We start from the raw sequence: 23,632 nt of genomic DNA, 5'->3' as shown, positions 1-23,632 counted from the left end.
AGAGTTGACACAACACCTCCAACAACAAACTTTTCAACACATGCACAAATGCAATATTAACCCCCTCAGGGCCGACCTGTCTGCCTACCACAATGATGTGGCTGCTATTCTTAAGAACCAGCAGCTCCTCCTTGCTGCAGTATTGCCCTTCGTAGCCCCACAGTTGGCAGCTACCGGGATGTCTGACTCCACATCTTCAAACACTGAGGTGTGTGTTGCCCCTTCACAACCACCACCACCAAGGGCAGAGGAGACACCACACACATCAGAAGATGAAGACGTGGAACAGATCACCTTCACCCGTAAGAGTACCCAGTAGCACTAGTCCCTGCCACATGGCCACTTATAACCAAGGTTCTGTGCTTTGTAACATGCCAGTCTTGCAACAGCGGCTCTCAAGCACTGTTCTCCAGCCCACTGTTTATCTTGTCACTCTGCCCTGTGATTGTCTCTCACTAACTCATTGGCAAATCATGTCCCTCTGCACTGTCTGTCACTTCATCCCAGCATGTCCAATGACATGTCCTTTTGCACTTGTGTAGGATCACAATGGAAGGTGTCACACTAATGGACTCACAATCATGGGCAATGTAAATATAGCACTACAGCACTTTGTAATAAATAGCACTTACACAACCACTTTGTCTCTGTGTAATGTGACACATCAACCGTTACGGAGATCAGTGATGTTTGCCTCATGTCAATGATTATAGAATGTTATTAAAACTGCCATGAAAGAATGTGGGCTGATAACTATGCACTGTGTTCTGGATTGTACCATCATCTGCCCTTCCTGAGGGTTAATTCCCAGGTAAATAGAAACTATACAGTATAATGATGTGTTGGACAGAATAAGTCTTCCTCAAGGGATGTCTAAGCCAAAATGTATTGTCTTCAAATTGTTCTTCAAGACAATCTTTACGTATGTCCCATTTGGCCCAAAATTTTCCCCACACACACCATACAGCAGGAATGGATATGTATGAGTATATGTGCAAATAAGTAACCTGGCTGAACTATGTAACAAATGATAGGTGTGAGGTATGTATACCATACTACATGAGATCATACCACCACTCACCATATAAGGCTTCACTTGAACATCAGGCTGCAGGCAGACGTAACACAGTGTCCTCAATACCAAATCTGGTCCCAAAGTATGTGAGATTGAAAACATACATCAGAAATTAACAACACATTGGAATCCATAGTAACCTTGAGTGGTGGGTGTAATGTATGGCAGAATTTTAGCAAAGTTGCTCTGGTGTAGCTGCCAATGTGACAGCTCATTTGGGAATTGGTTGCAGGATGGGATACAAATGCAAATACTAAAGAGATGTTGTTCAGCCATGGCAAGGCCCTGATCCCCAAGCATTTGACACATACTGTAAAGGAGTACCTAAATATTTATTTACCAGTAAAAAAGGAAGATAAAACCTGGGAGAACACCTTAACTAACCGAACCTATATCCTAACTACACATTACCCACAACAGGCCCTAACTAACCTAAGCTAAACTTGCTTATCACATTTAACTAAACACTCTAAACATCAGCCCCTAAACCCCCCTTATAAGATGGGACACATGGAGGACAACATATACTAACCTAAACACATACTATCTTATACTAAACAAATATATATTTTTTTGTATTTTTATATATATATATATATATTTTTTTTTTTAAACACCAAAACCTCAACATCATCCAACACCCACCCACACACATAATAAAAAAACATTTTAAATTATCTTACCCCCAACCCACTACTACTAACTAAACTCACAGCCCATTCTAACCTAACAATAAGCCCCCTAAACCCACTAATTAAAAGAACCAGGAAAGAGGAGGGAGGAGAAGGATTCAAGGCAGAGTGTATAATTTTCACAAGTTCGCCCTCCACAGGGTCTTCTTGATGGCACGCACCGTCTTATTAATTTGTGACACCTCCTGATGCAGCCTGTTCATTCTCCTCAACATACGTTGCATGTCACGTTGCATCCTTTGGAAATCTGCAGGGTCAATGACTGCAGCAGGGGTGGTCTGGGTGCCAGTTGTAGATGTTTGTCCGGTTGTTGGGGCCATGCTTGTAGGGGGAGGTGCAGGTGGTGCTGTCATAGGTCCGGGAGCAGTGGAGGTCAATGGTCCTGCAGTAGTGCCTGATATGCTTGGTGCCACCGGGGTGGTAGTGGTGGTGCTGGTGGTGGCGGCTGTTGTGGACACCAAAGGGCCCCCTTGGGCAAATGCCCTCCACACTCCGGAGGCTCTTTCATGGCGATAATGCCTTGCCATGTGGTGGAACCCAGACTCCACATCCAGAATGTGGCGGTAACACATCGCCCGGCGCTGAAACTCCGAATCTTGATGGCATTCATATTGGCTGCTGTTAAAAAAGATAAAGCCAAACATTAGGTACTTCATTGTGTGATATAGCTACTGAAGAAAATCAGACAATACATCTAATGTAGCTGAAACAGGCCATATCACCATACAGATCACAGATTCACCCTGAGGAAGTACATGCCAACGCAGCCTACACATGTCCTATCTAACAGCACAGCAATGTTCTAAAAGATGTGTAGCAACTTAAATGACCTATGCATCATTGTTCAGCCATTTTTCACGTGAAAAATGCTGCAAGTCCTCCACATGTGACAGGCCAACTAATGACTATCTTCTGGATGACAATCAAGGGCCACAAGATCTGTGATTTGTAAATGGAATTGCAAGGATGGAATGCAGTTCGCTAATCATGGGTGGGTATCCTAGTTTTGGACAAGTGATTTACAGATTTACATGTCTGTGTATGGTTGATCATGGCAATGTTCCAAGACTAAGCCAACACCTGTCCTGGAATGTTGGATTCCACTTCCTGGTCGCTTGTTTCGATACTACCCATGAGTCAGGCCTTGGAAAATGCTATGTTGGTACGGTGTTTGTGACACCGAGTCCCAAAACCAATCCACAAATGTAATGTCACTCCACAGTTTGAGTCGTATAAATGACCTATGTTTCTCCTGTGGCAGTGGAGGACCAGCAGATCAAGCAGCACCTGTTCACATATTTCCAGTGGTTAATTGCACAAAGGTGTCCAGTTCAAGTGTGTGGGACCATGTGTAGTCTGTGTCATTATTGGGGTCCATGTTGTCACAGTTACGTGCAGGTCTAGTCATGAGTTTGTGGAGTGATTCCCTGCATTAACAAAATATCCTTCATAGGTGAATTGAACGAAAGCCGAAGAGGAATTGAGAAGAACACATGTGGATAGTCCAGCTATGGCACTGCAGATGTTTTATGAGACTGACAACAGGGCAACCTTGGTGTGCTCACAAAGTTAATGGATCAGGAATTTTAAACCGGCAGGTTTCATCACAACATTTGTACACAGGGTAGCCTCTAAAATTCCCACTGCAGCCTCTGTGCCTCTGTGCTGATTGATCTGATAGCTATTCACCATGCAAGCCCCTTCAATATGTTGGGGCCGATGTGAATCAGTGTGTGGACCGTCAGGGTACAAACATGTGTTGACATTTCATGCACATTATCTAACCTTGTTTGTTGTGCTGGAGGCACCAAACCCAATCCATGCATACAGCCATGGTACACTGTTACTTTTTGTCACTCATGCATACATGAAACCCAGACAATGGATGGGCCGTGATTAGGCTATTTGAAGACAAGTTCCACCCCATGATATGATAAGTAAACTGATTATGCTATACAATGTATCTGAGTATTCATTGTAGACCTACCTGACACAATACCCCAGGAGGAAAGTGAGGGCATGGAAAACAACTATGAGACAAATGTTGCCACAGGGAACCTTTATGATAACGCAGACAGGAACCAGTCAGGCTAACAGGATGCAGGGTCAATCAGGAACAAAAATCAACAAGGCAAATACGCAGTGAGCAGACTGAGACTGGTCAAAGCTGGAACAACACTGTGGAAAATGTATACTGTTTTTGTCCTGTGTGCTGCAATGTTACACAATAACCCAAGGCCTGTGTTACACAAGTGATTTATACGGTAATGCATAAAAGTGATATACATATAATGGCAGTTTCTATGCTGTTCCAGGCAGCTGCAAGGGCAGTGCATGTTCAAATGGCTGGTCTGCATGGAGGTGCTCACAGGTATGTGCAGCCTCAGTCTCTCACAAGTCCTGTAGGTGAGAATCAAGTTCAAAGGGCCAACAGTACCTTTCACATGGGAAGCAATGGACAGGTGATTACAGGTCCTACAGACTACAAGGCAGTTCATTATCCGACCAGAAGTCCATGCAGACAGCTGAACAATGACTATGGCATACCATACTAGAGAGGGAAGCACACTGGAGTCAGAATGTGAGTCAGGGTGTGTGTAGGTGAGGGATTATCTGGGTACAAATAGTCAATTTCCAGGCCCCCCTCGAGAAGGGTGGGGGGAGACAGAAAACATGGCAATGGCAGGACTTATGACCTGGGATGGCATGTGCAGTGGATGTCTTGTGAGCAATGCTAGTCATGCCTGGGGAACTAGTGCTATCCGTTTGCTGCTTACATGGATTTCTAGTCACACCTTCTCCTTGCAAATATAGCTGATGTCACACTTACTGCTGTCAAGGGTCTGGTCATACATTCCCGTCACCTATGCAATAGCACATCCACTGCCTCATGTATGAGGCATTTCTTTCCATATTGAATGATGGTGTCTTTGTTGTGTTCCATATGCTGCAATGAACCATGTTGCCAACATGTATGTGTGAAATAGCTGTGGTCCTCTGCTATTGCTCTTCAAATGTGAAATGGACAGGATATATGTCATTTACAGTGTGTGTGAAGTTGGCTGTACATTCATACCCATCAAATGTGATGTGGACTTTTCAGTATCCTAATATGTATTTCTGCAATGCTCCATAAGGCTACACTCTGATTATGAATCTTAGGGATAATGTGATGCAAAAATGATTACCCAGACCATGATATAGTGATTAGAATAGGTGTTTAATTACATATGGTAAGACAGTGGTGATGGTGACTATAGTTAAAAGAAGTTTTGGACAATGTGTTGTCTCCGACGCAATCCTGTAGCTGTGTTTGGATGGTCCCCCTCATGTTGATGGACAACGTCCTCCTCTTCCTCCTCTTCAGCCATTTGTGGGTCTGGGTTATAGAGGGGAATGTTCCGCCTTACTCAAATGTTGTGCAGGATGGCACAGGTCAAAATGATCTTGCAGACCATTTCTGGTGAGTATAGGAGGCTGCCTCCGGTGATGTCGAGGCACCTGAATCTTGACTTCAGGATGCCAAAAGTCCTCTCAACTATGGTGCGTGTCCTCCAATGTGCCTCATTATAGGCACGCTCTGATACTGTGTTTGGGTTTGGAAATGGGGTCATGATCCATGGCTGGATCCCATACTCCTGATCAGCTGAAAGAGAAAATGAGTGAGACATTTTTGATGTTGCTTGCTCCATGATTATCACTTTGCATGGCAGTTGTTCTCTTGTGTTGTCTGTGACTCATCTGTGTTTGTGTTATTGTGTGGAATCCTAGGCTTCTAGGATGTACCATCAGCACTGGGTTGTTTCATTATCTGAACTGGTGTTTGGCTGATTGAACTGGATGTCAGCGGTATTTTTGTAGAGTTGCACTACATTGTGTACTCCCTTGCATTATGCCATGTGAAAGAGGTGTCCATGTGTCTTAACTGGGGGTGACATGATACTTCCATACACAGAATCAATTCAACAGTGGTGGTAACACGGTTGCATCTATATGGCCTGGACATCCCATCCAATTTAACATATGCAATGGAATTTGTTAAACATCAGTGAGGACCTTTGATTTGGCTAGGTGACAATGTACAACACATCTCCATAAGTTGTCAGCACTGAATTGTTGACAATTGACAATGCACAAATATCCCATGTGTGACAAGTTCTCTGCAGACCTATTTCTCTGCCCTTGCCGAGTTGACTCATGTTCAAACGTGTACCTATACTATTGAACCTGGTCCAGTTCAGCTGGCTAACTTGGCTGTGAGGTTGACGTTTTGAGTGTCAGAAGGTCCATATGCCTGTACATCTGTTGTGTATATGTGTAATTGTATCAAACCGTATGTGCAGCAATGTGCACTTTCAATATTATGACATCAATATGTGTTCTTAGCACAGTCCACTTGCTTTTGGTAGTGGGCAATGTCAGAGCAGGAGTGATGTGAGATATTGGTACTGCCTCAATGATTCCATGTCACCTTCATTAGAGTCATCATCATCATGCTATGTGTCTCATGGTGTTTGACCTGCAGCAAAACACATTGCACACCCCTTACACAGTTTTTATTGGTTGGATGTTTGATTGAGTGTTATTTATGTGATATTGAAAGATTAATCTTCCAAGTTGTACTGCCAGTTAAGGCCCTGTCATTGTCATTGTGTTGTTTTAAATTGTTCTCTTGTGTCTGTGGAGTGGCATCTGTTGTTATTTGGATCTGTCATTTGTCCATAGGTGTGTATCCCATTGGGTCAGGAATTCAAACATGCCTAGCAGTGTCACAACCTCAGTGTCTTCCTGGCCATGTGTCAATGTAGTGGTGTATGTACTGTGTGTTGTACAGGGTTGCTGTCCTGTGTGTATATAAGTAGGTTTCTGTACTTACCAACAATTAGGCCATTTCCATATCGTCCATCCTGGAAGGGTTGATTGATGGTGCAGTGGCGGAAGTTGAATGAATCATGTACACTCCCAGGATACTTCGCCACGATATTGGTGATCAATCCCCAGTGATCGACAATGGCCTGCACATTGACGGAGTGTGTGTGCTTCCTGTTGCGGTATAGATGTTCGGTTGCAGCGTACATGTGTGCAGTCAATGGCACCAAGCACGTGTGGGAAGCCGTTTATTTGATAGAAGCCATGTTTGGTCTCCTGCTGCTTCAGCTGTGTGTTGGGGAAGCTTATGTTTTGAGGGAGATGATGGCATCCAATATCTTGGGTAGGAAGGCAACAAATGAGGGCTGTGAGATCCCAGCAACCGGGGCACCAGTGGTTTGAAAGGAGCCACTTGCAACATGTGGAGGACAGCTAGCAGCTTGGTCTCTGGTGGAATGATGTGGGGTGTCTGCAAGCTGGGTGCCAACTGTGGCTCAATGTTACGCAGCAGCTGCTGAATGGCTTTCCAGTTGAGTCTGTACCTCTGGATGATGTCTTGTTGCCGGAGTCCCAGAAGGATTGTCCTGGTGCGGAATATCCTCTCCTGCTTTCTGCGTTGCCTTTGGGGTCCCTGCTGGTGTTGTGGAAGCTGCTGTTGTTGGTCCTGTGCTCTGCATCTTCGCGCATGCTGGATAAAAAGCACCTTCATGTCTTCCTTTTGGAGCTCTGCTGTTGCTTGTGTGTGTTTTCCTGAAGTAGTGGTGTGTTTGCCCTATTTTAATGCCTGCCCTGATCCATGCGTTATTTTGTACGCAAATCGGGCTGTGCGCCATTTTCCGCCTCCGCCTCCCGGCAGTGCTGGATTTTTACGTGGTAGCATAAATATGGCGCACAGGTGTTTAAGTAATTTTTGGGACGGGAACGCCTCCCTTACATGTCATTAACGCAAGGCGGTTTCCAGCATCCAGAAAATGATGCACATGGCGGAATTTTGGCGTTCGTGGGGTCAGGCGTTATTGGATAAATATGGTGCAAGGTTTGCGCCAACTGTGCCTCAACATTTTTGACGCGCATTCAGCGCAGACAGAGTATAAATATGCCCCTTAGTATTGTAACATTTGCGGTAGGAGCTAACGCTGAACGCCAGATTTCCTGAATTCTCAGGTCTATGTCAATGGCTACACATCATTCCACATCACATATTGGTGCTTGGAAAGTGGACCAATCCTGTTTTATCTGCCTAAAGTAGAAGTTTCATAAAAAAGGAACAATTGCATATGCACATCACACTTTCGAAAGGTAGAGTTGCATGACAATGGTGCACTTGTAAATACTAATTTGGTATAAACATAACTTGCTGTTCCTCTGATTTTGCGAAGTGTAGGCACGGCTTTCACTTCCTGTATCTTTATTCTAACATGTTGGTGTGTGTGTCAGGTAGAGATGATTTTTCTGTCCTTCAGCAGACTTGTACTTTTACTCTATCTCTCTTGCACTTGTCGCCCTAAAATATATTGGTGTAGTTAATCATTCAGTCACGTTTTAAAAAGATAATGTTTTATATATGGGCACAATCTCAAACGGCAGCATCAAAGGTTTAGGTGCGGGAAAGGGAGAGAGGAAAACAAAGTTGGCATACTTTAGATTACCTTGGGCTATGTATGCACCTTTCACAGTAGTGCAAAGCTGTGCGTGGGTGATGTCGGGCATAGGTTTAATATTGAAAGCCTACACTTCCTGTAAAAAATACCATGCTTAGACATAGTTTAAAACCAAGTTCCTATGTGTGCTGTACTTTATACTAGGCATGCAAAGTTGGAACTGTTTTGAGAAAGTTATACCTGTCTCAAGGCAGGTGAGAAGCCTTTACTACTTTTTTTAGTGGATAGAGCTTTGTATCAAAACCCATGGGTGGTTGTCTGGCTTCACCCATGTGACATGTCTGTTATGCCCTCTTGATGCAAAGTAGCATAAAGTTTTGCGCTTTAAAGTAAATCTCAATTCTACATTTTTGTGATGCAATCAGGTGCACAGTGCTAGTAAATCTGGGCTAAAGTATATATTTGGAACAGCTGTAATGACAATGTCATTGCTGTTATCGCCAACTCCTTATACCACTATCCCTGTTCATAAACACTTTCATCCCTACTACACTAACAGCATGGAACAGTTCACTTTGTGATTCCACCTATTCTTTCAGGCCTTCAGACAGAGGAGGGTGTCTCAGCTTCCATTACTCTTGCGCACACAAGAGCGAGTGGATCAGCCATCCCAATATCTGTTAGAAATGATGTCGATGTTTCATTTGAAACTCTAAAAAAGTTGAAGTCTTTATTAATATTGTTTACTGCTCATTATATTTCTGATGTTTGTAAACTTCTATTTGATCTGTCTAATGTATTTTTATCAACTTGTAAACTGTGTTGCATTGTTTCTTCCTTTTCACTTTCTTAGTTTCAATGTCTAGTTCGCCCTTTTTGTTTCTGTTTCTTGACAGCATAATCAAGATCTGTTGAATAAGTTCCTGTTTCATTTGTGTGATAAATGACTCAGAAAGGACTACTGCCTCATTGTCTTTCAAAAACGTGATTTTCATAATGCTCAAGGTGGATCCCACAATGCTATATTATTTTTGATTCGGCTTCTGAAATGTTTTTGGAACTTTCATTAGAGACACAATTTCGCATGGATGTCATTTAGGGGGAGATTAGGGGTGGCAACTGTCACAGCTAGCATGTCCTTTGCTACCCTTTCACTGCTCTCGTGACCACTGATATCTTGGTCATAGGGATATCCTCTGAAACATATCAGTTTTTACAGAGTGATGCTCACATTCTGCTTTGTTAGGGTGCATCATGTGTACATAGGTGTGGGAGTACATTTCAGAACCTTAAACATGCCTAAAACGACTCGCAAACGGGCCAGGGCGATGGGAAGAAGGAAGAATAATTTAGTGGGACAGAAAGAAGGGGGCCCTGCGATCGAAGTCCCATAGTAACATTGTGACATTTCACGCACCAATCATCACAAGATGTCAATGTGAGGAAGGTAAATTGAGCTTTTCTTTATTACACAGTGTTTTTGCCCTACATATCAGCCATTTAAAAGCCTGGCTTCTTAACCAGACCTTGAAAAATATATGCAGAATGTATTTCAGCACGCTCGGTGACTTTGCAGAGATCACTCCCCAGGGCATACCAGTTTCCCAAAACAGTTATGTCATCAGGTGCAAAGATCCAATGAATTCACTTCCTGTAATTCCAACAACATAAAAGGTTATGTAATTTCACTTGCTGTGATGTCATCACAAATGGCGCGTGACATCACGTCCACTAATCCTAGCATATTTGTGAAATGATGTTCATGTCTTTTCAATATGTCCAAGGACTGACAATGAATTCTAAAACGCTTCTGATCTTAAGGCCCATATTTATACTTTTTGACGCAAACCAGCGCCGGCGCTGGTTTGTGGCAAAAATGTTACCTCCGGCTAACGCCATTCCTACGCACCATGCAGGCGCCTTATTTAAGGAATGGCGTTAGCCGGCATAGGGGAAAATGGGGGTTGTGAGTCATAAAATGGTGCAAGTCAGGTTTGAGGCAAAAATCATGCCTCAAACCGGACTTGTGCCATTTTTTGACGCACAACCCCCATTAAAATGACTTCTGTCCCCTGGGCATGGTCATTGGGCACAGTGGCATGTAGGGGTGCCCAAACAGAGTATGTTTGCGTCGAATGTGCGCCAAGAATGTTGACGCACATTCAGCGCAAATTGTGCACCATATTTAAACTTTGACACCCAAGCCCGCAGATGTCAAAATTCCTCCATGTGCACCATTTTTTAGATGTGGGAAACTGCCTTGCGTTAATGACATGCAAGGTAGGCGTTCCTGCCCAAAAAATGACTTTAAGGCCTGTGCGCCTTATTTATACTCCTGCGTCATTTGACGCACAGGAGGGGGCGAGTCTTAAAAAATGGCGCACAGCCTAATGTGCGCCGTTTTTTATGCCTGGTTGAGGGCAGGCGTTAAGGGACCTGTGGGCTCACTTCCATGGTCCCTGACCATGGAAGGAGTCCAGAGGTGCCCTTCCCTGCCCCCAAGAACACCCCCTGCCACCCTCGCCCACCCCTGGAGGACATCCATGGATGGGGGGACCCATCCCAGGTAAGTACAGGTAAGTTGAGGTAAGTAGTTTTTTTTTTTTTTTTTTAAGTGGCATGGGGAGCCTAATTTGGGCCCCCCTCCATGCCACTGTGCCCAATGACCATGCCCAGGGGACAGAAGTCCAAGGGGGCATGACTCCTGTCTTTGTAAGACAGGAGTCATTTGAATGGGGGTTGTGCATCAAAAAATGTCGTAAGTCCGGTTTGAGGCATGATTTTTGCCTCAAACCTGACTTGCACCATTTTTTGACGCACAACCCCCATTTTCCCATACGCCGGCGCTGCCTGGTTTGAGTCCATTTTTTTTTACTCTGACCAGTCCGCAGCGCCGGCTAACGTCATTCCTTAAATAAGGCACCCACATGGTGCGTAGGAATGGCGTTAGCCGGCAATAAAAATTTTGACGCAAACCAGCGCCGGGGCTGGTTTGCGTCAAAAAGTATAAACATTGTCCTAAGTCTCTTTTTCTCTTCATTGACTCTTAATGATCTCTATACAGTTGCATTTTGACTCTTTCTACTGTTAGGTGAGGTCACAAAAGATTCATAGGGCTCTATCACAAATGGCCTCATAGAGATGGCACAAAAAATTGGATGCATTAACATTACTGCATGGTCTTCTCTCAGCTGTAACAGACAGTTATGAATTTCCACATCTAGAATAGTAAATAACATGTAGGAGTCAGCTTATGTTCCAGCACATTATCTCTCACTTTCATGGGGATTTTTTACTCTGCTCTGGCAATTCACTTACTTCGAGATGGCACAATGCCAGGATGAAATGCCAGGGAGAAACCTCTTAAAGTTGAAGTTTGTTTTTAAAAAAAAAAAAAAAAAAAAACACTTTTGGGAGTGTGGTGCACACCATGGTGTGGGGGACATTTTTCATTTTCTTTTTTTTTTCTACTGTCCCTCATTGCCAGGCTATACCTTGCCGTAATGTACAGTTAAAAAAGTCGACTAACTGTCCACTCTAGATAGGGTGAATGGTCAGGTGACTTATCTCCGATGGCCCCAACTTTGTTGAAGGAAGATTTACTCTGATGGGGTTAATTCTATTTCATTGGGTAAAACATGTGACTCAAATCGGATGGATGGACCTTAAGTTTGGCAGACAGGGTACTCTGTTGCTTTTTGCAACAGAGTACCTTTTCTATCAAACTCTAAGTTAGCCACGGAGGCCCATCCAATGTAAATCAGTACTGACTCTCCTCCTCCTCATAGAAATAGTCAATCCCGAACCTTGGTCCTCTCACCCATTCTCCCTGTGCCCCTGCTTTTTAGTTGGGAAATTTAAGAATCACTCCCCCCACCCCCTGGATCTCACTGTCTGACCTAAGTCCCTAGTGTAAACCCCAAAGATGTAGGTACATCCTTGTCTCTGTGACAAAATAAATAATAGATTCATATGTCACACCTTTCATTGCTAGCTGTATTAGAATATGCAGGTTTAAAGATTTCAGTGAAAATAGCAATAAAAGGCACAATGTGGCAACTGTGGTTACCTGGTCTCACTGAACTGGGACAAAGTCACAAGTTCAGGCCCACTGCGATTGAGCATGGGCCAGTCACAGTGACCCAGTTAGACCCGCTGAACAAAGTACCTTAGGTCTTGGTTGCTGAGCGTTGCAAGGTTTCATGTCAAGGATGTGTCAGGCAGCCGAGGTGATGCATCGGTTCTGAGGTGCTGCAGAACTGCGATGAAAGGTCCTATGCCATTGTCGAGGAATCCGTTGATGAGGGCACGCAATGTCAGGTGTGGTTTTGGGGATGCATCTAACAGTTGAGGTGCTACGTTGGTTCCAAGGTGCTGTGAGGCTGAGGTGCAAGAACATGCATCATCACTGAGGCTGCCGTCGATGAGGGATACAAATGCCTGAGTCTGGAAAGCTTCACAGGTGGTTGTTCCAAATCGGCTGCGAGGTCGATGCAAAGTCTGTTGTGCTGGGAGAGCCAATACAGCAGCATCGATGCTCCAGTTCTGCTCAGGCATGCACCACAAAGCACATGAGATACGTCCATTCTGCTGAGTCCACAGATCGGCTGTCAGAGCACCATCAGGGCCCCTTCCAAGGGTCCAGGACTGGGGCAGCACCACATGGCAGGGTAGAACTCACAGATGGCAGAGTCCAGGTGCTGGGCTTAAGGTTGTTGGAGCATTCTGTCTCTGGGGTTCTAGTCAGGAGGCCAGACAACTAGCCTGTGGTGTCACCTTGGGGTCTTGGTTTTACCAGATGTGGGTCCAGTCCTTCTCACCAAGCCAGCAGGTCAACACAGCAGGGCAACAGTTCCTTCAGGTCAGAAGTCCAGTAAATGGCAGTCCTTTCAGCAACACATCAGTCTTTCTTCCTGGCAGGGTATCACCAGGTCCAGAAGTGTACTGAAGAGTTATTGTCTGAGGTCCATTACGTATACATGATGCCCTCCTTCAGCAGGTTGTATGATTGAACCCGCATGCCATTACCACACATGCCTTTATCCTGCTGTCATTACAACAAAATATGTCTTTACCAGGCATGCCTTTACCCTTCAAGTCTTTATCATGAATATGTTTTTACCACGCATGCTTTACAATTAAATTTGTTGTTCTAATGGCATGTATGGTAAAAGCACATGTGTGGTTAAAATGTGTATATGTATTTTGGATGCACCCTCACCACCCAAACCCACTCGAAACCCTAAAATTACCCTTGCCACAAAAATACCTACACCCACCATAAATCCTAAAAATATAATTGCCACCCAAAAAACCCTACCAACACTGAACCCTAATAACCCCTTACCAACCAGAAACCCATACTCAACCTAAACCTTTAAAACCCATTACCTCCCAAACACCCAAAAATCTATATCCATCCTAAACCCTAAAAATGCCCTTGCCACCCAAAAGTCCATACCCATCTTAAACCCTAAAATTACCCTTGCCACCCAAAAACCAATACCCATCCTAAACCCTAAATTTATCCTTGCCACCCAAAAACCCATACCCAAACTAAATCCTAAAGACCTCTGACCACCAATTTACCCAAACCTTTCCTAAAACCTAAACACATTTCCCACATATATATTGTTAGAAATGGGGTCTTTGGTTGGCAGTCCAGTTACCCCCTGTCCAAGCAAGGACCCTCACTCCAGTCAGGGTAAAGGAGAATCACCCTTGGTTAACCCCCGCTAACCACCTAGGTAGTATGGCACGAGCCAGCAGGCTTAACTTCAGAAGCAATGTGTAAAGTAGTTGTACCAACACACACAGTAACTCAGTGAAAACACTACAAAATGACACAACACAGGTTTAGAAAGGAAGGTAATATTTATCTAAACAAAACAAGACCAAAAGGACAAAAAACAACATACATAAGTCAAGTTATGAATTTTCAAAAGAATAAGAGTCTTAGGCCCTCATTATGACTTCGCCGGTCTTATTTGCAGATCACCGAAGTCACACCTGCCACTTGACCACTAGTGTTGACAGTCTTCAGACTGCCATATTATGGCTGCTGGCTGCTATACGCCACTATTTGGCAGGTAAACCTTTTTCAGCCATACTGGCAGTCGGCAGTCTAGTGGAGCCTGCTCCGTCGCCCCCTCCACGTCACCACAAAACAGCCCGCCATATTGCTACATTGTAGATGGTGTGGCGGTGTTGTGTTGGTGGGGCACTGGCGGCAGAGTAGGCTCCATGGACCCCGTTCCCTCCCGGACAACCACCAGGTAAGGTGATAGACCGACAAGGGAGGAGGGGAGGGTGTTGATTGCGTGAATGGGTGTGTGTGTGTGTGGGAATGGAGGGGACTGGGGTGTGTTGTGGATATTTGTGTTCGTGTGTGTGCAAGTGTCTATGTGCCTGTGTGACTGCGTGTATGCGGGGGTGAGGGGAGTGCCATGGCCATGTGTGCATGTGTGTGTGTGAATGAGTGAGCGTGGATGAGTGTGTGTATGTATGTGTGATGTGTGCACGCATGTATGGGGTGGGGGTACAGTACAGGGGGAGGGGGTTGTCACTCCTTCGGGGGTGGGGGCTTCTGATGGGGTCGGGGAGGTTTCTGACATGGAGGGGGGTTGGGGAGTCATGTAGTGGCGACAGGAATGAGTATTCCTGTCGCCATTATCCTTACTGCCGGGGATTTCGTGGCAGGGCTGTCGTCACGGAATCCCTGACAGTAAGGATACTCAAAATACCACAGGCAGTGTTAGGTGGACCGCCAGGTCAAAGGTGGACAACCTTCTTCCAGGCGGTCCTTGTAGGAGGCTGGACTGGCTTGTAGTGAGTACCAAGGGGTACTTGCACCTTGCACCAGGCCCAGTTATCCCTTATTAGTGTATAGGGTGTCTAGCAGCTTAGGCTGATAGATAATGGTAGCTTAGCAGAGCAGCTTAGGCTGAACTAGGAGACGTGTGAAGCTACTACAGTACCACTTAGTGTCATATGCACAATATCATAAGAAAACACAATACACAGTTATACTAAAAATAAAGGTACTTTATTTTTATGACAATATGCCAAAGTATCTTAGAGTGTACCCTCAGTGAGAGGATAGAAAATATACACAAGATATATATACACCATAGCAAAAATATGCAGTATAGTCTTAGAAAACAGTGCAAACAATGTATAGTTACAATAGGATGCAATGGGGAAACATAGGGATAGGGGCAACACAAACCATATACTCCAAAAGTGGAATGCGAACCACGAATGGACCCCAAACCTATGTGACCTTGTAGAGGGTCGCTGGGACTATTAGAAAATAGTGAGAGTTAGAAAAATAACCCTCCCCAAGACCCTGAAAAGTGAGTGCAAAGTGCACTAAAGTTCCCCTAAGGACAAAATAGTCGTGTTAGAGGGAAAATGCAAGGAAAACACAAATCAGCAATGCAACAACGATGGATTCCTGACTGAGGGTACCTGTGGAACAAGGGGACCAAGTCCAAAAGTCACAAGCAGCTCGGAGATGGGCAGATGCCCAAGAAATGCCAGCGGTTGGTGCAAAGAAGCTCTTACTAGGCTGAAGAACTGTGAATACTGCAGGAACGACAAGGGCTAGAGACTTCCCCTTTGGAGGATGGATCCCCCACGCCTTGGAGAGTCGTGCAGAAGTGTTTTCCCGACGGATGGACGCCAACAAGCCTTGCTACACGCAAATCGTGCGTTTGGCGTTTTTGGACGCTGCTGGGGCCCAGGAGGGACCAGGAGGTCGCAAATTGGACCTGCAGAGAGAGGGGACGTCGAGCAAGACAAGGAGCCCTCACTGAAGCAGGTAGCACCCGAAGAAGTGCCAGAAACAGGCACTACGAGGATGCGTGAAACGGTGCTCGCCGAAGTTGCACAAAGGAGTCCCACGTCACCGGAGACCAACTTAGAAAGTCGTGCAATGCAGGTTAGAGTGCCGTGGACCCAGGCTTGGCTGTGCACGAAGGATTTCCGCCGGAAGTGCACAGGGGCCGGAGTAGCTTGCAAAGTCGCGGTTCCCAGCAATGCAGCCCAGCGAGGTGAGGCAAGGACTTACCTCCACCAAACTTGGGCTGAAGAGTCACTGGACTGTGGGGGTCACTTGGACGGTGTCGCTGGATTCGAGGGACCTCGCTCGTCGTGCTGAGAGGAGACCCAAGGGACCGGTAATGCAGCTTTTTGGTGCCTGCGGTTGCAGGGGGAAGATTCCGTCGACCCACGGGAGATTTCTTCGGAGCTTCTGGTGCAGAGAGGAGGCAGACTACCCCCACAGCATGCACAAGCAGAAAAACAGTCGAGAAGGCGGCAGGATCAGCGTTACAGAGTTGCAGTAGTCGTCTTTGCTACTATGTTGCAGGTTTGCAGGCTTCCAGCGCGGTCAGCGGTCGATTCCTTATCAGAAGGTGAAGAGGGAGATGCAGAGGAACTCGGCTGAGCTCATGCATTCGTTATCTAAAGTTTCCCCAGAGACAGAGACCCTAAATAGCCAGAAAAGAGGGTTTGGCTACCTAGGAGAGAGGAAAGGCTACTAACACCTGAAGGAGCCTATCACAAGGAGTCTCTGACGTCACCTGGGGGCACTGGCCACTCAGAGCAGTCCAGTGTGCCAGCAGCACCTCTATTTCCAAGATGGCAGAGGTCTGGAGCACACTGGAGGAGCTCTGGACACCTCCCAGGGGAGGTGCAGGTCAGGGGAGTGGTCACTCCCCTTTCCTTTGTCCAGTTTCGCGCCAGAGCAGGGGCTAAGGGGTCCCTGAACCGGTGTAGACTGGCTTATGCAGAATTGGGCACATCTGTGCCCAACAAAGCATTTCCAGAGGCTGGGGGAGGCTACTCCTCCCCTGCCTTCACACCATTTTCCAAAGGGAGAGGGTGTCACACCCTCTCTCAGAGGAAGTTCTTTGTTCTGCCATCCTGGGCCAGGCCTGGCTGGACCCCAGGAGGGCAGCTGCCTGTCTGAGGGGTTGGCAGCAGCAGCAGCTGCAGAGAAACCCCAGGAAGGGCAGTCTGGCAGTACCAGGGTCTGTGCTACAGACCACTGGGATCATGGAATTGTACCAACAATGCCAGGATGGCATAGAGGGGGCAATTCCATGATCATAGACATGTTACATGGCCATATTCGGAGTTACCATGGTGAAGCTACATATAGGTAGTGACCTATATGTAGTGCACGCGTGTAATGGTGTCCCCGCACTCACAAAGTTCAGTGAATTGGCTCTGAACAATGTGGGGGCACCTTGGCTAGTGCCAGGGTGCCCTCACACTAAGTAACTTTGCACCTAACCTTTACCAGGTAAAGGTTAGACATATAGGTGACTTATAAGTTACTTAAGTGCAGTGTAAAATGGCTGTGAAATAAAGTGGACGTTATTTCACTCAGGCTGCAGTGGCAGGCCTGTGTAAGAATTGTCAGAGCTCCCTATGGGTGGCAAAAGAAATGCTGCAGCCCATAGGGATCTCCTGGAACCCCAATACCCTGGGTACCTCAGTACCATATACTAGGGGATTATAAGGGTGTTCCAGTAAGCCAATGTAAATTGGTAAAAATGGTCACTAGCCTGTTAGTGACAATTTGGAAAGAAATGAGAGAGCATAACCACTGAGGTTCTGATTAGCAGAGCCTCAGTGAGACAGTTAGTCACTACACAGGTAACACATTCAGGCACACTTATGAGCACTGGGGCCCTGGGTTACCAGGGTCCCAGTGACACATACAACTAAAACAACATATATACAGTGAAAAATGGGGGTAACATGCCAGGCAAGATGGTACTTTCCTACACAACCCCCCCCCCAAACGAAGGACAATAAGACTAGCCATTACCTGATGAGTCTTCATTGTCTAAGTGGAAATATCTGGAGAGTCCATCTGCATTGGAGTGGCTACTCCCAGGTCTATGTTCCCCTGTATAGTCCATTCCCTGTAGGGATATGGACCACCTCAACAATTTAGGATTTTCACCTTTCATTTGTTTTAGCCAAAGTAGAGGTTTGTGGTCTGTCTGAACAATGAAGTGAGTGCCAAACAGGTATGGCCTCAACTTCTTCAGAGCCCAGACCACAGCAAAGGCCTCCCTCTCAATGGCAGACCAACGCTTTTCTCTAGGGGTCAACCTTCTACTAATAAAAGCAACAGGTTGATCCTGGCCCTCAGAATTAAGTTGTGATAGGACTGCCCCTACTCCTAATTCAGATGCATCAGTTTGGACATAGAATTTTTTAGAGTAACAAGGGCTTTTCAGGACAGGTGCAGAGCACATGGCCTGCTTCAGCTCCTCAAAAGCTTTCTGACAGTTTGCTGTCCATAATACCTTTTTAGGCATTTTCTTGGATGTGAGGTCATTAAGAGGGGCTGCAATGGAGCCATAGTTCTTAATGAACCTCCTGTAATACCCAGTGAGGCCTAGGAAGGCTCTCACCTGAGTCTGAGTGGTAGGGGGAACCCAATCAATAATAGTTTGGATTTTCCCCTGAAGTGGTGCAATCTGTTCCCCACCAACAAGGTGTCCCAGATAAACCACCTTACCCTGCCCTATCTGGCACTTTGAAGCCTTGATAGTGAGGCCTGCCTTTTGCAGGGCCTCCAAAACTTTCCAAAGGTGGACCAGGTGATCATCCCAGCTGGAGCTAAAGACAGCTATATCATCCAAATATGCTGCACTGAAAGCTTCCAGCCCTTGCAGGACTGTGTTCACCAACCTCTGAAAAGTGGCAGGTGCATTTTTCAAACCAAAAGGCATTACAGTAAACTGGTAATGTCCTCCAATGGTAGAAAATGCAGTTTTAGGTTTAGCATCTTCTGACAATTTGATCTGCCAATACCCTGCAGTCAAATCAAAAGTGCTTAGATACTTGGCAGATGCCAGTGTATCTATAAGCTCATCTGCCCTGGGTATAGGGTGAGCATCAGTTTTGGTTACCAAGTTGAGACCTCTATAGTCTACACAAAACCTCATTTCCTTCTTTCCATCTTTAGAATTGGGTTTTGGTACCAGTACCACAGGAGAAGCCCATGGACTGTCAGAGTGCTCAACCACTCCTAGTTCCAACATTTTCTGAACTTCTTGCTTTATGCAGTCCCTGACATGGTCAGGCTGCCTATAGATCTTACTTTTGACAGGCAAACTGTCTCCAGTATCTATAGTGTGCTCACACCAAGAAGTGGTGCCTGGCACAGTAGAGAAGAGTTCTGAAAATTGTCCTAGGAGATTTATGCAATTGTCTTTCTGCTCAGCAGTAAGACAATCAGCCAAAACTACACCTTCCACAAGAGCATCTTGATCTGTGGAAGAGAAGAGATCAGGTAGAGGATCACTGTCTTCTTCCTGTCCCTCATCTGTTGCCATGAGCAGGGTGAGATCAGCCCTGTCATAGTAGGGTTTCAGGCGGTTGACATGGAGCACCCTAAGGGGACTCCTGGCAGTGCCTAAGTCAACCAAGTAGGTAACTTCACCCTTCTTTTCAACAATTGTGTGGGGTCCACTCCATTTATCTTGGAGTGCTCTTGGGGCCACAGGCTCCAAGACCCACACTTTCTGCCCTGGTTGGTACTGAACCAAAACAGCCTTCTGATCATGCCATTGCTTCTGGAGCTCTTGGCTGGCCTGAAGGTTTTTACTGGCCTTTTTCATGTACTCAGCCATCCTTGATCTGAGGCCAAGTACATAATCCACAATATCCTGTTTAGGAGCTTTTAAAGGTTGTTCCCAACCCTCCTTTACAAGTGTGAGTGGACCCCTAACAGGGTGTCCAAAAAGAAGTTCAAAGGGGCTGAAGCCCACTCCTTTCTGGGGTACCTCCCTGTAGGCAAAAAGGAGGCATGTTAGAAGGATATCCCATCTCCTGCGGAGTTTTTCAGGGAGTCCCATAATCATGCCTTTGAGAGTTTTATTAAATCTCTCTACCAGTCCATTTGTTTGTGGATGATAGGGTGTTGTGAACTTGTAAGTTACACCACACTCCTTCCACATGGCCTTTAAGTATGCAGACATAAAATTGCTTCCTCTGTCTGATACTACTTCCTTTGGGAAGCCCACCCTGGAAAATATTCCCAGGAGGGCCTTTGCCACTGCAGGAGCTGTAGTGGTCCTTAAAGGAATAGCTTCAGGATATCTTGTGGCATGGTCCACTACCACTAAGATAAACCTATTGCCTGAAGCAGTAGGAGGGTCAAGGGGGCCAACTATGTCAACCCCTACCCTTTCAAAGGGAACCCCAACCACAGGCAGTGGGATAAGGGGTGCCTTTGGAGTGCCACCTGTCTTGCCACTGGCTTGACAGGTTTCACAGGACTTACAAAATTCTTTTGTGTCCTCAGACATCCTAGGCCAATGAAACAATGGTACCAATCTGTCCCAAGTTTTCATTTGACCCAGGTGCCCAGCTAAGGGAATGTCATGTGCCAGTGTTAGGAGGAACTTTCTGTACTCCTGAGGAATCACTAATCTCCTGGCAGCTCCAGGTTTAGGATCCCTATGCTCAGTGTACAAGAGGTTGTCCTCCCAGTAAACTCTGTGAGAGTCACTGACATCCCCATTAGCCTGTTTGACAGCTTGCTGTCTGAGACCCTCTAATGTGGGACAGGTTTGCTGTGCCACACTCAGCTCCTCTCTGGCAGGCCCCCCTTCACCCAAAAGCTCAGCAGTGTCTGCTTCCAGCTCCTCTGGTGTAGGTTCTGCACAGGGAGGGAATTCTTCTTCCTCAGAAGTTGAATCCACTGTAGAGGGAGGGATAGTAGGAAGTGGTTTGCTTCTACTAACCCTAGCTTTAGGGAGCACTTGGTCCATTGTTCCAGGATCCAAGCTTCCCTGTCCTTTTTGCTTTTTGGCCTGAGCCCTTGTCAAAGCAAAAATATGCCCTGGGATGCCCAGCATTGCTGCATGGGCCTCCAACTCCACCTCTGACCAAGCTGATGTCTCCAAATCATTCCCTAATAGACAGTCTACAGGTAAATCTGAAGCTACCACAACTTTCTTTGGACCAGATACCCCCCCCCCAGTTGAGATTTACAACAGCCATGGGGTGGCTTTGTGTTATGTTGTGAGCATCGGTTACTTGGTACTGGTGTCCAAGTATGTGTTGTTCAGGGTGCACCAGTTTCTCAATCACCATTGTGACACTGGCACCTGTGTCCCTGTAGGCCTGGACCTCAACACCATTTATTAGGGTTAGTTGCTTGTACTTCTCCAAGTTATGGGGGCAAGCAACCAAAGTGGCTAAATCAATAGCCCCTTCAGAGACTAAAGTAGCCTCTGTGGTCTCCCTAATCAGACCAACCCCAAGTAAATTACCAAAAGTGAGCCCAGCTACTCCCTTGGATTGGCTATTAGTAGGTTTGCTCCCACCACCACTGCTATTAGTAGGGACACTAGGTGTAGCAGTAGGGGTTGTAGTGGTAGGAGCTGTGGTGCCTTTCTTTGGACAACTGGGATCTGTTGTCCAATGGCCTTTTATTTTACATAAATAGCACCATGGTTTCTTTTCCTTGTTCTGATTAAAGGAGGATTTGGGCGCACCACCCCCACCAGAGTGTTTTTGTGGGCCTGATGAAGACTCATTTTTAGATTTGTCCCCACCCTTGTCAGAAGACTTACCATCCTTCTTTTTGTTGCCATCTTTGTCACCCCCTGTATGAACTTTTCTGTTCACTCTTGTTCTGACCCATTTGTCTGCCTTCTTTCCCAATTCTTGGGGAGAGGTCAGATCAGAGTCCACCAAGTACTGGTGCAACAAATCAGACACACAATTATTAAGAATATGCTCTCTCAGGATCAAGTTATACAGGCTGTCATAATCAGTAACTTTACTGCCATGTAACCACCCCTCCAAGGCCTTCACTGCCTGGTCAATGAAATCAACCCAGTCTTGTGAAGACTCCTTTTTGGTATCTCTGAACTTTATCCTGTACTGTTCAGTGGTTAAGCCATAACCATCCAGGAGTGCATTCTTAAGAACTTGGAAATTATTAGCATCATTTTCTTTTACAGTAAGGAGCCTATCCCTACCTTTTCCAGTAAATGATAGCCATAGGATAGCAGCCCACTGCTTTTGAGGGACATCCTGTACAGCACAGGCCCTCTCAAGTGCAGCAAACCACTTGTTAATGTCATCCCCCTCCTTATAAGGGGGAACTATCTTGTGCAGATTCCTGGAATCATGCTCTTTTGCAGGATGACTATGGGGAATACTGCTGCTGCCACCATGGGTTTCTAAACCCAACTACTGTCTATCCCTCACTAGTTCTAAAGACTGTCTATCCAAATCCAGCTGTTGCTTCTTGAGCTTCAGTCTGGTTTGTTCCACTCTCAATCTATTGAGCTCCCTTTCTAACAATCTGTCATCAGGGTGGGTGGGAGGGACATTTCTAGATACAGAGGTATGATGGGAATGAACAGAAGGAGACCTGTCCCTTACACAGGGCACCCTAACAGCTTGGCTACCAGTATAATGTGAGAGCACACCATTAGTATGGTGTGATTCAACCTCTGTACCAACTATGCTAGACTGTCTAGTAATGGGCAGGCTGAGAAGTTTCTTTCCTGAACCTTTTCCTGGGGGAGTCCCTGGATCAGATTGAGAACCATTAGCTACTTTTTCTACAGATTGGGCACTTATGGCCTTATCCTGTACTCTAAGCATATTAATTAACAGTTCTAAGGAAGGATTCTTCCCTACACTCAAACCTCTCTCTATGCAGAGACTCCTTGCTCCTTTCCAGCTAAGGTGATCATATGCAAGTTTGGACAGTTCAACATTTTGGCCTGTGCCAGACATTTTTAGAGAGAGTTGAAGTGATAGAAAAAGAGAAAAAAGTTTTCAGAACTTTTTGGAAAGACAGAAAAAAACTTTTTAAACTTTTAAGAACTTTTTGAAAGTTTAGAAGTACTTTTCAGCACTTAGAAAAGAGTGAAAAGAGGAAATGCTAAACTTTTTGGCTATGTGTATATACACTGACCTTGTTTTGTATATTTTTCTCTTATGAAAAGTACAATGACAAGAGTGGTAAGTAGTCTCAAGCACTTATCCCACCACTGCACAACCAATGTAGGAGGCTGGACTGGCTTGTAGTGAGTACCAAGGGGTACTTGCACCTTGCACCAGGCCCAGTTATCCCTTATTAGTGTATAGGGTGTCTAGCAGCTTAGGCTGATAGATAATGGTAGCTTAGCAGAGCAGCTTAGGCTGAACTAGGAGACGTGTGAAGCTACTACAGTACCACTTAGTGTCATATGCACAATATCATAAGAAAACACAATACACAGTTATACTAAAAATAAAGGTACTTTATTTTTATGACAATATGCCAAAGTATCTTAGAGTGTACCCTCAGTGAGAGGATAGAAAATATACACAAGATATATATACACCATAGCAAAAAT

General features: G+C 45.6%; 1 long non-coding RNA gene across 2 annotated transcripts in view; it reads right to left on the bottom strand.

Moving 5' to 3' along the window:
* Positions 1–899: 899 nt before the first annotated feature.
* LOC138284223 (uncharacterized) overlaps positions 900–23,632 on the bottom strand; it is a 120,611-nt gene continuing 97,878 nt past the window's right edge. For both annotated transcript variants that reach the window (XR_011201363.1, XR_011201362.1), the window contains one exon: positions 900–2,385. This is a non-coding gene — a long non-coding RNA (uncharacterized lncRNA). The remainder of the gene's footprint in view (positions 2,386–23,632) is intronic.

Source organism: Pleurodeles waltl, chromosome 3_1 (assembly GCF_031143425.1).
Source record: "Pleurodeles waltl isolate 20211129_DDA chromosome 3_1, aPleWal1.hap1.20221129, whole genome shotgun sequence".
Lineage (NCBI taxonomy): Eukaryota > Metazoa > Chordata > Amphibia > Caudata > Salamandridae > Pleurodeles > Pleurodeles waltl.
This window is presented reverse-complemented; position numbering and strand designations above follow the sequence as displayed.